Below are 15,000 nucleotides of genomic sequence, written 5' to 3' on the forward strand. Positions count from 1 at the left end.
TATAAACGGAGATATATATCCAATTGCAACGAAGGAACGTGCCAAAGATCGAGAACAATGGCAGAAATGCTAGTAACGTGCACTTCGGGACCAACGCATCACCGGAAGACAACCGCCAAACATCGAAAGAGTCGCGATGCTCCGCAACCTACGTGCAAAGCGGTCGCACACCGGGTAAGGGAGTGAGAGCCCCAAACATAGCTGGGCGAGGCGCTCACTCCGCTCTTTAATATCTCGTTAATACCGCCAAGGAAATGGCACAAGCACACACACACAAGCATCCTCGGAAGAGGACAGTTCGAGTGACAGGTCAAATCCAAGAGTTCCGAAGACTACCTCCAGGAACAATCGGGAACAAGACCGATTACAAGTCGTCGAGTCTGTTACTGGGCGAACACGAGATGCGCACAGGAAATCGATCAGCCCTCACAATGGCCCAAGGCCAGAGATCGGACTGCTACGATTTACCCCAACAATCATCGTGCCACTCTTCGCAGAGAGGTGATAGACGCCAACGAGCCCGCGCATAGCAATCGAGGTGTAAAAAGGGCGTTGAAGGCAGGAAGCCTGGACGAAAGAGGCTACGAGGTCACCTCGAAGCGGTCTAAGAATCGGGCGCACTTGGGGCGACTACCAGTGCCAACCCCTTATCCCGCGGTGCGTCCGACACACAGAAATTTCCAAGGCGGCCAAGGAGCCTCCCCGCATAGCAATCGGGGTGTGAGGTTACGGATGCAGCATTGATAGCAATCGAGGTGTGAGGCGAAGGATGCAGAAGTGAGAGCCGAGGGATGTAGCAGAGATAGCAATCGGGGTGTGTGATGCAGAAGAGATAGCAATCGAGGTGTGCGGTGGGAAGGGCCCAGCAGCCAGAATGCATGAAGCGACGGATGAAGCAGTGATGACAACCGGGCTGTGAGGAGAGGAGGGATGCAGCCAAGAAAGCAATCAGGGCTCGAGGCAAGGGATGCATCAAGGATAGCAATCATGTTGTGAGGCGAGATTCCAAAGGCTAAACGTGAGAGGCTGCAGGGTCGACTCAGAGAGGTCTATGCATGTGAGAGGCTGAAAGCAAGGTCGACTCGGAGCGGTCTATGCATCGGGCGCGCTTGGGGCGACTACCAGTGCCAACCCCTTATCCCGCGACGCGTCCGACAAAGAGAACGTTCCAAGGCGGCAGAGGAGGTTACCAGCCGAAGGATGCAGTAGCAATAACAGGTATAGTTCCGCGGCGGCCGAGAAGACTCACCGCATAGGAATCGGGATGCGAGGCGAGGGATGCGGCGGGAAGGCCCCGACGGCTAAACGGAAGAGGCTGCAGGGCCGCCTCGGAATGGTCCAAGCATCGGATGCGATTGGGACGACTACCAGTGCCAACCCCTTATCCCGCGATGCGTCCGATACACAGATAGTTCCAAGGCGGCCGAGGAGCCTCACCGCATATCAATCGGGGTGCGAGGCGAGGGATGGGGCGGGAAGGCCCCAACGGCTAGACGGAAGAGGCTTCAGGGCCACCTCGGAATGGTCCAAGCATCGGACGCGCTTGGGGCGACTGCCAGTGCCAACCCCTTATCCCGCGATGCGTCCGATACACAGATGGTTCCAAGGCGGCCGAGGAGCCTCACCGCATAGCAATCGGGGGTGCGAGGCGAGGGATGGGGCGGGAAGGCCCCAACGGCTAGACGGAAGAGGCTTCAGGGCCGCCTAGGAATGGTCCAAGCATCGGACACGCTTGGGGCGACTACCAGTGACAGCCCCCTATCCCGCGATGCGTCCGATACGAAGATGGTTCCAAGGCGGCCGAGGAGCCTCACCGCATAGCAATCGGGGTGCGAGGTGGGGGATGCGGCGAGATGGCCCCAACGGCTAGACGGAAGAGGCCACAGGGCCGCGTCGGAATAGTCCAAGCATCGGACGCGCTTGGGGCGACTACCAGTGACAACCCCTTATCCCGCGATGCGTCCGATACGAAGATAGTTCCAAGGCGGCCGAGGAGCCTCACCGCATAGCAATCGGGGTGCGAGGTGGGGGATGCGGCGAGATGGCCCCAACGGCTAGACGGAAGAGGCTGCAGGGCCGCCTCGGAATAGTCCAAGCATCGGACGCGCTTGGGGCCACTACCAGTGACAACCCCTTATCCCGCGATGCGTCCGATACGAAGATAGTTCCAAGGCGGCCGAAGAGCCTCACCGCATAGCAATCGGGGTGCGAGGTGGGGGATGCGGCGAGATGGCCCCAACGGCTAGACGGAAGAGGCCACAGGGCCGCCTCGGAATAGTCCAAGCATCGGACGCGCTTGGGGCGACTACCAGTGACAACCCCTTATCCCGCGATGCGTCCGATACGAAGATAGTTCCCAGGCGGCCGAGGAGCCTCACCGCATAGCAATCGGGGTGCGAGGCGAGGGATGCGGCGAGATGGCCCCAAAGGCTAGACGGAAGAGGCTGCAGGGCTGCCTCGGAATAGTCCAAGCATCGGACGCGCTTGGGGCGACTACCACTGCCAACCCCTTATCCCGCGATGCGTCCGATACACAGATAGTTCCGAGGCGGCCGAGGAGGTGGGGGATGCAGCGAGATGGCCCCAACGGCTAGACGGAAGAGGCTGCAGGGCCGCCTCGGAATAGTCCAAGCATCGGACGCGCTTGGGGCGACTACCAGTGACAACCCCTTATCCCGCGATGCGTCCGATACACAGATAGTTCCGAGGCGGCCAAGGAGCCTCACCGCATAGCAATCGTGGTGCGAGGTGGGGGATGCGGCGAGATGGCCCCAACGGCTAGACGGAAGAGGCTGCAGGGCCGCCTCGGAATGGTCCAAGCATCGGATGCGCTTGGGGCGACTACCACTGCCAACCCCTTATCCCGCGATGCGTCCGATACACAGATAGTTCCAAGGCGGCCGAGGAGCCTCACAGCATAGCAATCAGGGTGCGAGGCGAGGGATGCGGCGAGAAAGCCCCAACGGCTAGAGGGAAGAGGCTTCAGGTCCGCCTCGGAATGGTCCAAGCATCGGACGCGCTTGGGGCGACTACCAGTGACAACCCCTTATCCCGCGACGCGTCCGATACACAGATAGTTCCAAGGCGGCCGAGGAGCCTCACCGCATAGCAATCGGGGTGCGAGGCGAGGGATGCGGCGAGAAGGACCCAACGGCTACACGGAAGAGGCTTCGGGGCCGCCTCGGAATGGTCCAAGCATCGGACGCGCTTGGGGCGACTACCAGTGACAACCCCTTATCCCACGACGCGTCCGATACACAGATAGTTCCAAGGCGGCCGAGGAGCCTCACCGCATAGCAATCGGGGTGCGAGGCGAGGGATGCGGCGAGGAACGACCCAACGGCTACACGGAAGAGGCTTCGGGGCCGCCTCGGAATGGTCCAAGCATCGGACGCGCTTGGGGCGACTACCAGTGACAACCCCCTTATCCCGCGACGCGTCCGATACACAGATAGTTCCAAGGCGGCCGAGGAGCCTCACCGCATAGCAATCGGGGTGCGAGGCGAGGGATGCGGCGAGAAGGACCCAACGGCTAGACGGAAGAGGCTTCGGGTCCGCCTCGGAATGGTCCAAGCATCGGACGCGCTTGGGGCGACTACCAGTGACAACCCCTTATCCCGCGACGCGTCCGATACACAGATAGTTCCAAGGCGGCCGAGGAGCCTCACCGCATAGCAATCGGGGTGCGAGGCGAGGGATGCGGCGAGAAGGACCCAACGGCTAGACGGAAGAGGCTTCGGGTCCGCCTCGGAATGGTCCAAGCATCGGACGCGCTTGGGGCGACTACCAGTGACAACCCCTTATCCCGCGACGCGTCCGATACACAGATAGTTCCAAGGCGGCCGAGGAGCCTCACCGCATAGCAATCGGGGGTGCGAGGCGAGGGATGCGGCGAGAAGGACCCAACGGCTAGACGGAAGAGGCTTCGGGTCCGCCTCGGAATGGTCCAAGCATCGGACGCGCTTGGGGCGACTACCAGTGACAACCCCTTATCCCGCGACGCGTCCGATACACAGATAGTTCCGAGGCGGCCGAGGAGCCTCACCGCATAGCAATCGGGGTGCGAGGCGAAGGATGCGGCGAGAAGGACCCAACGGCTAGACGGAAGAGGCTTCGGGTCCGCCTCGGAATGGTCCAAGCATCGGACGCGCTTGGGGCGACTACCAGTGACAACCCCTTATCCCGCGACGCGTCCGATACACAGATAGTTCCAAGGCGGCCGAGGAGCCTCACCGCATAGCAATCGGGGTGCGAGGCGAGGGATGCGGCGAGAAGGACCCAACGGCTAGACGGAAGAGGCTTCAGGGCCGCCTCGGAATGGTCCAAGCATCGAACGCGCTTGGGGCGACTACCAGTGACAACCCCTTATCCCGCGACGCGTCCGATACACAGATAGTTCCGAGGCGGCCGAGGAGCCTCACCGCATAGCAATCGGGGTGCGAGGCGAGGGATGCGGCGAGAAGGACCCAACGGCTAGACGGAAGAGGCTTCAGGGCCGCCTCGGAATGGTCCAAGCATCGGACGCGCTTGGGGCGACTACCAGTGACAACCCCTTATCCCGCGACGCGTCCGATACACAGATAGTTCCGAGGCGGCCGAGGAGCCTCACCGCATAGCAATCGGGTGTGCGAGGCGAGGGATGCGGCGAGAAGGACCCAACGGCTAGACGGAAGAGGCTTCAGGGCCGCCTCGGAATGGTCCAAGCATCGGACGCGCTTGGGGCGACTACCAATGACAACCCCTTATCCCGCGACGCGTCCGATACACAGATAGTTCCGAGGCGGCCGAGGAGCCTCACCGCATAGCAATCGGGGTGCGAGGCGAGGGATGCGGCGAGAAGGACCCAACGGCTAGACGGAAGAGGCTTCAGGGCCGCCTCGGAATGGTCCAAGCATCGGACGCGCTTGGGGCGACTACCAGTGACAACCCCTTATCCCGCGACGCGTCCGATACACAGATAGTTCCGAGGCGGCCGAGGAGCCTCACCGCATAGCAATCGGGGTGCGAGGCGAGGGATGCGGCGAGAAGGACCCAACGGCTAGACGGAAGAGGCTTCAGGGCCGCCTCGGAATGGTCCAAGCATCGGACGCGCTTGGGGCGACTACCGTTGCCAACCCCTTATCCCGCGATGCGTCTGATACACAGATAGTTCCGAGGCGGCCGAGGAGCCTCACCGCATAGCAATCGGGTTGCGAGGCAGATTATTGGGAAGGGAACCCCCTGGGATGCGGCTCAAGCAGTGCCCAAAGGGACTGGAATGCGGAATCACATCGAGAGACCCAAATGCTATACGAGGGCTCAAATCGAATTATCGATTTGGCCACGACATGGACGCATCGGAACGACTACCTTTGCCGAACCACTCGCAATTGCATCCATACCGAAACCAATAGACATTTCCGTTAGAGCCCTCGCATAGCATTCGGGAATCTCGCATGCCCCTCTAAATCGACCAATGCTGGCGCTCAATGAAAATCCGAGCGCTACCACCGTTCGAGCGCCAGCATTGGTCGAGTTAGAGGGGCACGGGGGAGAATGCTCCAGTCAACACCTCCCCTATATAAGTTATTTGTCCGATTCTCGCACAACCGTAGTCTGCCTCGTCGAATCAAACAACGGTCCCAGATTCCGACTTCCGTTCCGTAGAGACCCAAAAGCTAGATGGAGGCTCGCAAGAAAGAGAGTCGGCGCATAGCAATCGGGTTTCTCGAACGTTTAGGGACCGAGCTCACTTGCGGATAGGGCAAAATCCGCCAAGCAACCCAAAAGCTAGACGGGGGCTCGAATCGAATCGCCTAGGCGGCCACAACAACGACGTGTTGGAGTCGACTACCAGTGCCAAACCATTCAGCAAGACTAGTCTGTGTCGAGGCCGGATAGAGATTCTCAGAGAGCGCCCGCATAGCATTTAGGAGACCTGCCGCGTCCCTCACACTCGACAAATGGTGGTGCACGTTTATAAATCCGAGCGATCCCAACCCTTTCAAGCACCAACATCGGTCGAGATAGAGGGGCACGGAGGGGGCTGCGTGAGACAACACAGTCCCCTATATAAGTTATTTGTCCGATTCTCACACATCCGAAGAATGGTCATCAAATCGGACAACAGCCCAAACTTCCGACTTCCGTCCCAGAAAGCCCAAGAGCTATCTAAAACGTTCATGGCCGGAACTCGATCGCGGCTATACCAGTCCGCCAAGCAACCCAAAAGCTAGACTGGAGCTCTAGTCGAATCACCTCTGTGGCCATTGCAAGGACGTGTTGGAGCGACTACCATTGCCGAACCATTCCGCAGGTCGAGTCCATACCAAGGCCGCATAGAGATTCACGATGAGCTCCTGCATAGCAATCAGGAGACTTGCCGTGTCCATCACAATCGATAAATCCTGGTGCAAGATTTTTGCATCCGAGCGCTCCAACCAGTCGAGCACCAGCATCAATCGACATAAACGGGCACGGGGGGAGGATGCTCGAGAACACTACCTCCCCTATATAAGTTATTTGTCCGATTCTCAAGCAGCCGAAGTCTGGTCATCGAATCGGGTCAAAGACCACAACTTCCGACTTTACCCACAATGCAAGTCATCGAATCGAACATCGGCCCCCGAGTCGGACTCCATGCGTATGTCAGGTCATCGGACCCAAATTCCGCCTTCCTGCGCATGGCGGGCCATCAATATCAACTCGGTCATCGGACCCAAACTCCGCCTTTTTGCGTATGGCACGCCTTCAAATCGGTCATCGGACCCAAATTCCGCCTTCCTGTGCATGGCGGGCCATCAACATCAACTCGGTCATCGGACCCAAATTCCGCCTTTCTGCGCATGGCACGCCATCAACTCGGTCATCGGACCCAAATTCCGCCTTCCTGCGCATGGCAGGTCATCGGACACAAATTCAGACCTCGCCAATATGCCTACGTATCGAATCGGTCATCGGACCCAACTTCCGACTTCATCCATACTGTAGGGTCTTTGAGGTTGGCGCGGTGCGCTCAACCCAGGGAGTCGACCCATCGAAGCATACACCTCCCCTATATAAGCTATTTGTCCGATTCCCACACCTGTGTAGTTTGCACCTCTGACCAGGACATCGACCCCAACTTCCGAACTCGACTGCAACGACGGCACCAGCGCCTTGGTGCGCACCTTGCGACGCACAGTCCCAACATTCGCCTTCCTGCACATGGCAGGTCATCGGACCCAAATTCCGACCTCGCGAGTATGCCTACATATCGAATCGGTCATCGGACCCAACTTCCGACTTCATCCATACCGTAGGGTCTTTGAGGTTGGCGCGGTGCGCTCAACCCGGGGAGTCGACCCAACGAAGCATACACCTCCCCTATATAAGCTATTTGTCCGATTCCCACACCTGTGTAGTTTGCACCTCCGATCAAGACATCGACCCCAACTTCCGAACTCGCCTCCAACGACCGAACCAGCGCCTTGGTGCGCACCTTGCAACGCACAGTGCCAACATTCGCCTTCCTGCACGTGGCAGGTCATCGGACCCAAATTCCGACCTCGCGAGTATGCCTACATATCGAATCGGTCATCGGACCCAACTTCCGACTTCATCCATACCGTAGGGTCTTTGAGGTTGGCGCGGTGCGCTCAACCCGGGGAGTCGACCCAACGAAGCATACACCTCCCCTATATAAGCTATTTGTCCGATTCCCACACCTGTGTAGCTTGCACCTCCGATCAGGACATCGACCCCAACTTCCGAACTCGACTAAAAAGACCGCACCAGCGCCTTGGTGTGCACCTTGCAACGCACAGTGTCAACATTCGCCTTCCTGCACATGGCAGGTCATCGGACCCAAATTCCGACCTCATGAGCATACCTACTAATCGAATCGGTCATCGGACCCAACTTCCGACTTCATCCATACCGTAGGGTCTTTGAGGTTGGCGCGGTGCGCTCAACCTGGGGAGTCGACCCATCGAAGCATACACCTCCCCTATATAAGCTATTTGTCCGATTCCGACACCTGTGTAGTTTGCACCTCCGCTCAGGACATCGACCCCAACTTCCGAACTCGCCTGCAACGACCGAACCAGCGCCTTGGTGCGCACCAAAAGTGCGCACTTTTGGAGGGCACTTTTGTGCGCTCCAAAGGTGCGCACTTTTGGAGGGCACTTTTCTGCGCTCCAAAGGTGCGCACTTTTGGAGGGCACTTTTTGGAGGGCACTTTTCTGCGCTCCAAAGGTGCGCACTTTTGGAGGGCACTTTTTGGAGGGCACTTTTCTGCGCTCCAAAGGTGCGCACTTTTGGAGGGCACTTTTTGGAGGGCACTTTTCTGCGCTCCAAAGGTGCGCACTTTTGGAGGGCACTTTTTGGAGGGCACTTTTCTGCGCTCCAAAGGTGCGCACTTTTGGAGGGCACTTTTTGGAGGGCACTTTTCTGCGCTCCAAAGGTGCGCACTTTTGGAGGGCACTTTTTGGAGGGCACTTTTCTGCGCTCCAAAGGTGCGCACTTTTGGAGGGCACTTTTTGGAGGGCACTTTTCTGCGCTCCAAAGGTGCGCACTTTTGGAGGGCACTTTTTGGAGGGCACTTTTCTGCGCTCCAAAGGCGCTCCAAAGGTGCGCACTTTTGGAGGGCACTTTTTGGAGGGCACTTTTCTGCGCTCCAAAGGTGCGCCGGCACTTTTGGAGGGCACTTTTCTGCGCTCCAAAGGTGCGCACTTTTGGAGGGCACTTTTTGGAGGGCACTTTTCTGCGCTCCAAAGGTGCGCACTTTTGGAGGGCACTTTTGTGCACTCCAAAGGTGCGCACTTTTGGAGGGCACTTTTCCTGTGCTCCAAAGGTGCACACCTAGGTGAGCACCTTCGACCACACCTTGTAGCACACCAAACTCTGACTTTCGACTTCATCCGCAATGCAGGGTCTTTGAGGTTGGCGCAATGCGCACAACCAGGGGAGTCGACCCATCAAACCCAACACCTCCCCTATATAAGCTATTTGTCTGATTCTCATACATGCGTAGCCTGCAGGAGCAATTAGGACATCGACCCCAACTTTCGGCTTCTAAACGAAAACAAGGTCTTTGAGGTTGGTGTAATGCGAACAACTAGGGGAGTCAACCCATCAAACCCAACACCTCCCCTATATAAGCTATTTGTCTGATTCTCATACATGTGTAGTCTACAGGAGCAATTAGGACATCGACCCCAACTTTTGACTTCTTAACGAAAACAAGGTCTTTGAGGTTGACGTAATGCGCACAACCAGGGGAGTCGACCCATCAAACCCAACACCTCCCCTATATAAGCTATTTGTCCGATTCTCATACATGTGTAGCCTGCAGGAGCCATTAGGACATTGACCCCAACTTTTGACTTCTTAACGAAAACAAGGTCTTTGAGGTTGGCGTAATGCGCACAACCAAGGGAGTTGACCCATCAAACCCAACACCTCCCCTATATAAGCTATTTGTCTGATTCTCATACATGTGTAGCCTGCAACAACGATTAGGACATCCACCCCAACTTCTGAATTCGTCTGCGTTGACCGCACCAAAGGTGCACGCCTTGGTGCTCACCAAAATCCGACTTCCGACTTCTTCTGCTATGCGGGGTCTTTGAGGTTGGCGCAGTGCGCACAACCAGGGGAGTCAACCCACCGAATGCAACACCTCCCCTATATAAGCTATTTGTCTGATTCTCATACATGCGTAGACTGCAGCAATGATTAGGACATCCACCCCAACTTTTGACTTCTTAAACAAGACAGGGTCTTTGAAGTTGGTGCAGTGCACACAACCAGGGGAGTCGACCCATCAAACGCAACACCTCCCCTATATAAAGCTATTTGTCCGATTCTCATACGTGTAGTCTGCAGCAGCGATTAGGACATCGACCCCAACTTCCGAATTCGTTTGCATTGACCGCACCAAAGGTGCACGCCTTGGTGTGCACCCTGGAGTGCACTTTGGTGCTCACCTCGGTGCACACTTTGGTGTGCACCTCGGTGTGCACCAAAGGTGCGCACCTTGGAGCGCACCAAAGGTGTACACTTTGGAGCGCACCACATAGGGTCTTTGAGAGGTTGGCGCAGTGCGCACACCAAGGTGGGTGTTGAGGTGCGTGCCGAGGTGGGTGGGTGCTAGGGTGCGCTCCATGGTGGGTGCCAGGGTGGGTGCGTGCTAGGGTGGATTCCAAAGAGGGTCATAGGGTGGGTGCCAAGGTGGGTTGGTGATATAGTGGGTTCAAAGGTGGGTACTAGGGTGGGTTCCAAGGTGGGTCACAAGTTGGGTGCCAGGATGCGTGGGTGTTAGGTTGGGTGCCAAGGTGGGCTCCTGCGTGGGTGGGTGCTAGGGTGGGTTTCAAGGTGGACGCGAGGGCGGGTGCCAAGGTGGGTAACAAGTTGGGTGTTAGGATGGGTGAGTGCTAGAGTGGGTGCCAAGGTGGGTGGGTGCTAAGGTGGATGCCAAGGTGGTTCACAGGGTGGGTGGGTTCTAGGGTGAGTTCCAAGGTGGGTCACAGGTTCAGTGCTAGGGTGGGTGTCAAGGCGGGTGTCGAGGTGCCTGGGTGCTAGGGTGTGGATGCCAATGTGGGTCATAGGGTGGGTACTAGGGTGGGCTGCAATGTGGGTGCCAAGGTGGGTAACATGCTCGGTGGGTTCTAAATTGGGTGCCAGGGTGGGTGTGCACCCACCTTGCCCGAGGTGGGTGCCAAGGTGCCAGTGTGGGTGGGTGCTAAGGTGGATGCCAAGGTGGGTGAGAAGGTGGGTGATAGGTTGAGTGGTAGGATGGGTGGGTGCCAAGATGGGTCACAGGGTGGGTGCAAGGGTGGGTAGGTGCTAGGGTTGGTGTCAGGGTGGGTGGGTGCTAGGTTGGGTTCCAAGGTGGGTGCGAGGGTGAGTGTCAAGGTGGGTCACAGGTTAGGTGCTAGGATGGGTGAGTGCTAGGGTGCAAAGGTGCCAGGGTGGGTGCTAGGATGGGTCGATGCTAGGGTGAGTGGCAAGGTGGGTCCACAAGTGTCAAGGTGGGTGCCGAGGTGGGTGCCAAGTCGGCGACTGCTATGGTGGATGCCAAGGTGGGTCACGGGGTGGGTGCCAAGTTGCTAGGTTGGGTTCCAAGGTGGGTGCCAACGTGGGTGCTAGGGTGCGTGGGTTAAAGGGTGTGTCACAACGTGGGTGCCAGGATGGGTGCGCACCCACACTGGCCAAGACGGGTGCGGGTGCAAGGTTGGGTTCCAAGCCCGGTCACAGGCTGGGTGCTAGGATGGGTGGGTGCCAAGGTGGGCACCAGGGTGGGTGCACCCACCCTGGCCAAGGTGGGTCACGGGGTGGGTCCTAGGGTGGGTAACGGGGTGGGTACTAAGGTGCGTGCCAAGGTGGGTCATAGGGTGGGTGCCAAGGTGGGCACCAGGGTGGGTGTGCACCAACCCTAGCCAGGGTAGGTCACGGGGTGGTTGTCGGGGTGGGCGTCAAGGAGCCAAGGTGGGTGGCAAGTAGCCAAGTTGCGTGCCAAGGTGGGTGTCGGGGTGGGTGCCAAGGATCCAAGGTGGGTGCCAAGGAACCAAGGTGGGTGTCTGGGTGGGTGCCGAGGTGGGAGCCAGGGTGGGTCCCAAGGTGAGTGCAAAGGTGGGTGCCAGGGTCAAGGTGAGTGCCAATGTGGGTTCCAAGGTGCCAGGGTCAGGGTGAGTGCCAATGTGGGTTCAAAGGTGCTAAGTTGGGTGCGAGGTTGGGTGCGAGGGTGGGTGGGTGCCAAGGTGTGCTAGGTGGAAGCCCGGGTGGGTCGGCATCCCATGGGTGTCGAGTTGGGTGCCTGATGGGTGCTTCTTGTCAAGTTTTAGTCGTCGGGACTCATTTCGAGCCTTAGAGGTCGTTTCTTGTCCGGTTGCCCTGTCTTCGACCTGGGAACCCAATTTTGGTCCTCGGGTCCCATTTTTTTTTGTCTCGCATCCCACTTTTGGCCTGTGGCCTTTTCGGGGTCGATTCTCGTTTTGGGCATCAGAGCATGTTTCTTCTCCTAAAACCCAATATTTGTTTATTAAGTCTCGGAACACATTTTTGTTCTCGTGGACCCATCATGGGTCTTGGAACGCATTTGTGGTCCTTGGGTCCCATTTTGCATCCCGAAACTTGTGTTTTGGTGCTTGATCCCTATTTTGGGTGCCCACCTTGCACCAAGTGCGCACCCGGGGCAAACCGAGCGCCTTGGTGCACCGGGGCAAGATCGAGCGTGCACCCGAGGCGCCCCGAACATGCACCAAGGTGCACTCGGCCCACATGTGAGCGCAGGTCGTTGCGCCCGAGGTGGTGTGTGGGCACCGCGTTGCAGACGGGACACTGCACGCACACGACGCCCCCTCCAGGTGCACGCACGTAGGCCGGGCCGGGTGCACACCCGACGCCCTAGCAAGGTGCGCGCACCCGGGCAGGGCTCACACTTGGCGAACGGGGCGCACTTCGCGAGGGAGGGTGTGCACCTCGACGGGGGTGGGTGGCCGGGGTGGATTCGCACGTGGGTCGCGGTTTGCTAAGTACACACTGCGACAAGCTCATAACGGGTGCGATCATACCAGCATTAGTGCACCAGATCCCATCAGAACTCCGCAGTTAAGCGCGCTTGGGCCGGAGTAGTACTGGGATGGGTGACCTCCCGGGAAGTCCCGGTGTTGCACCCTTTTTTAGTTTTTCGCCGGGCGTCGCAATGCTATTTGAATAAACCTTTTGCCCGTTTGCGTTCTCGTCGGGGCCGGGCCGGGCCGGGGTGCGCTGCCCGCACTACCGCGCGCGCGGGGGCGACACCGAGCGCGCACCCGAGGCGCCCCGAGCACACAGGCCACGGTGCAACCCGGGCGTTGTGCGCGCACCCCGGTGCGCCCGAGGTGCTGCGCGCGCACCCAGGTGAAATCGGTGTGCACCTCGGCCAGTGCGCGCTCGGTCGAGTCGCGCACGTTGGCCAAGGTGCACGGTGATGTTTCTTACTCTAAGGTTCCGCACCAGACGCCCGGGACAGGTGAGCGAAGCTGGGCGGGGCCGGGTGCGCGGCCGGGGCAGGTGCACGCAGCTGGAGAGAGCTTTGGAGCACACTTCGGAGCGCACCAATGATGCGCTCCATTCAAAAGTTTCCTGAAAAGGCAAAAAAAGTTGAGATTATAGAATTTCCCACTTGAGAGATTGTAAAAAAAAAAAATTTAAAATGAAGGAAACGCGGGTGCCAAGGTGTGCGCAGCCCAGCCAAGGTGTGCGCACCAAGGCGCCCACCCTGGCGAAGGTGCACGCAAGGTGCGCACCCGAGGCAAACCGGACAATTAACCCAACTTTCGACTTCGCGCGCACCTTGGAGCGCACTTCGGAGCGCTCCTTGGTGCGCACCAATCTTGGGCACCTCGGAGTGCACCATGGCGCCCACCAAGGTGCGCACCCGGGGCAAACCGAGCTCCGACTTCGTGCGCACCTTGGAGCGCACGAAAGGTGCGCACCATGGCGCCCACCAAGGTGCGCAGCCCAGCCAAGGCGTGCGCATCAAGGTGCGCACCCTGGCGAAGGTGCGCACCCGGGGCAAACCGAGCTCCGACTTCGTGCGCACCTTGGAGCGCACAAAAGGTGCGCAACCCAGCCAAGGTGTGCGCACCCCGGTCAAACCGAGCTCCGAATCGTGCGCACCAGAGGTGCACGCCATCGTGCGCACCTTGGAGCACACTTCGGAGCCCTCCTTGGTGCGCGCCGATGTTGCGCACCTCGGAGCGCACCCGGGGAAAACAATGCAATTAACCCGACTTTCGACTTCGTGGGCACCTCGGAGCGCTCTCGGGTTCGCACCTCGGAGCACACCGAGGTGCGCACCTTTGATGCGCTGCCTTCACCAATTTCCAGAAAAGGCAAGAAAACATTGAGAAGGTGTGCGCACCGAGGTGCCCACCCTGGCGAAGGTGCACGCGAGGTGCGCACCCGGGGCAAACCGGGCTCCGACTTCGTGCACGCCGCACCTTGGAGCACACTTCGGAGCGCTCCTTGGTGCGCACCAGGGCGCGCAACCCAGCCGAGGTGCCCACCCCGGCGAAGGTGCACGCGAGGTGCGCACCCGGGGCAAACCGGGCTCCGACTTCGTGCACGCCATGGTGCCCACCGCGGCGAAGGTGCACGCGAGGTGCGCACCCGGGGCAAACCGGGCTCCGACTTCGTGCACGCCGCACCTTGGAGCACACTTCGGAGCGCTCCTTGGTGCGCACCATGGTGCCCACCAGGGCGCGCAACCCCGCCGAAGGTGCACGCGAGGTGCGCACCCGGGGCAAACCGGGCTCCGACTTCGTGCACGCCGCACCTTGGAGCACACTTCGGAGCGCTCCTTGGTGCGCACCATGGTGCCCACCAGGGCGCGCAACCCCGCCGAAGGTGCACGCGAGGTGCGCACCCGGGGCAAACCGGGCTCCGACTTCGTGCACGCCATGGTGCGCACCGCGGCGAAGGTGCGCACCCGGGGCAAACCGGGCTCCGACTTCGTGCACGCCGCACCTTGGAGCACACTTCGGAGCGCTCCTTGGTGCGCACCAGGGCGCGCAACCCAGCCGAGGTGCCCACCCCGGCGAAGGTGCACGCGAGGTGCGTACCCGGGGCAAACCGGGCTCCGACTTCGTGCACGCCGCACCTTGGAGCACACTTCGGAGCGCTCCTTGGTGCGCACCATGGTGCCCACCAGGCCGCGCAACCCAGCCAAGGTGTGCGCACCAAGGTGCACGCGAGGTGCGCACCCGGGGCAAACCGGGGTCCGACTTCGTGCACGCCGCACCTTGGAGCACACATCGGGGCGCTCCCGGGTTCGCACCGGCGTTGCGCACCGTGGTGGGCACCTCGGAGCACACCAAGGTGGGCAGCGAGGTGCGCACCTTTGATGCGATGCCTTCACTAATTTCCATAAAAGGCAAAAAAAAAACGAGATTTTAAAATTTCCGTTTTGAAAGATAGTGAGAAAAAGGGAATGCTGGTGCCATCTTGAGCCCGCCCTGGTGCGCAGCCCAGCCAAGGTGTGCGCACCAAGGTGCC

The 15,000-nt window shown here is 59.4% G+C and overlaps 1 non-coding gene across 1 annotated transcript; it reads left to right on the plus strand.

Moving 5' to 3' along the window:
• Positions 1-12,519: 12,519 nt before the first annotated feature.
• LOC131865793 (5S ribosomal RNA) lies at positions 12,520-12,638 on the plus strand. The gene has a single exon (XR_009364466.1). It is a non-coding gene; the product is annotated as a 5S ribosomal RNA (ribosomal RNA).
• The last annotated feature ends 2,362 nt before the right edge of the window (positions 12,639-15,000 follow it).

The sequence above is a fragment of the Cryptomeria japonica genome, unplaced genomic scaffold (assembly GCF_030272615.1).
Source record: "Cryptomeria japonica unplaced genomic scaffold, Sugi_1.0 HiC_scaffold_119, whole genome shotgun sequence".
NCBI lineage: Eukaryota > Viridiplantae > Streptophyta > Pinopsida > Cupressales > Cupressaceae > Cryptomeria > Cryptomeria japonica.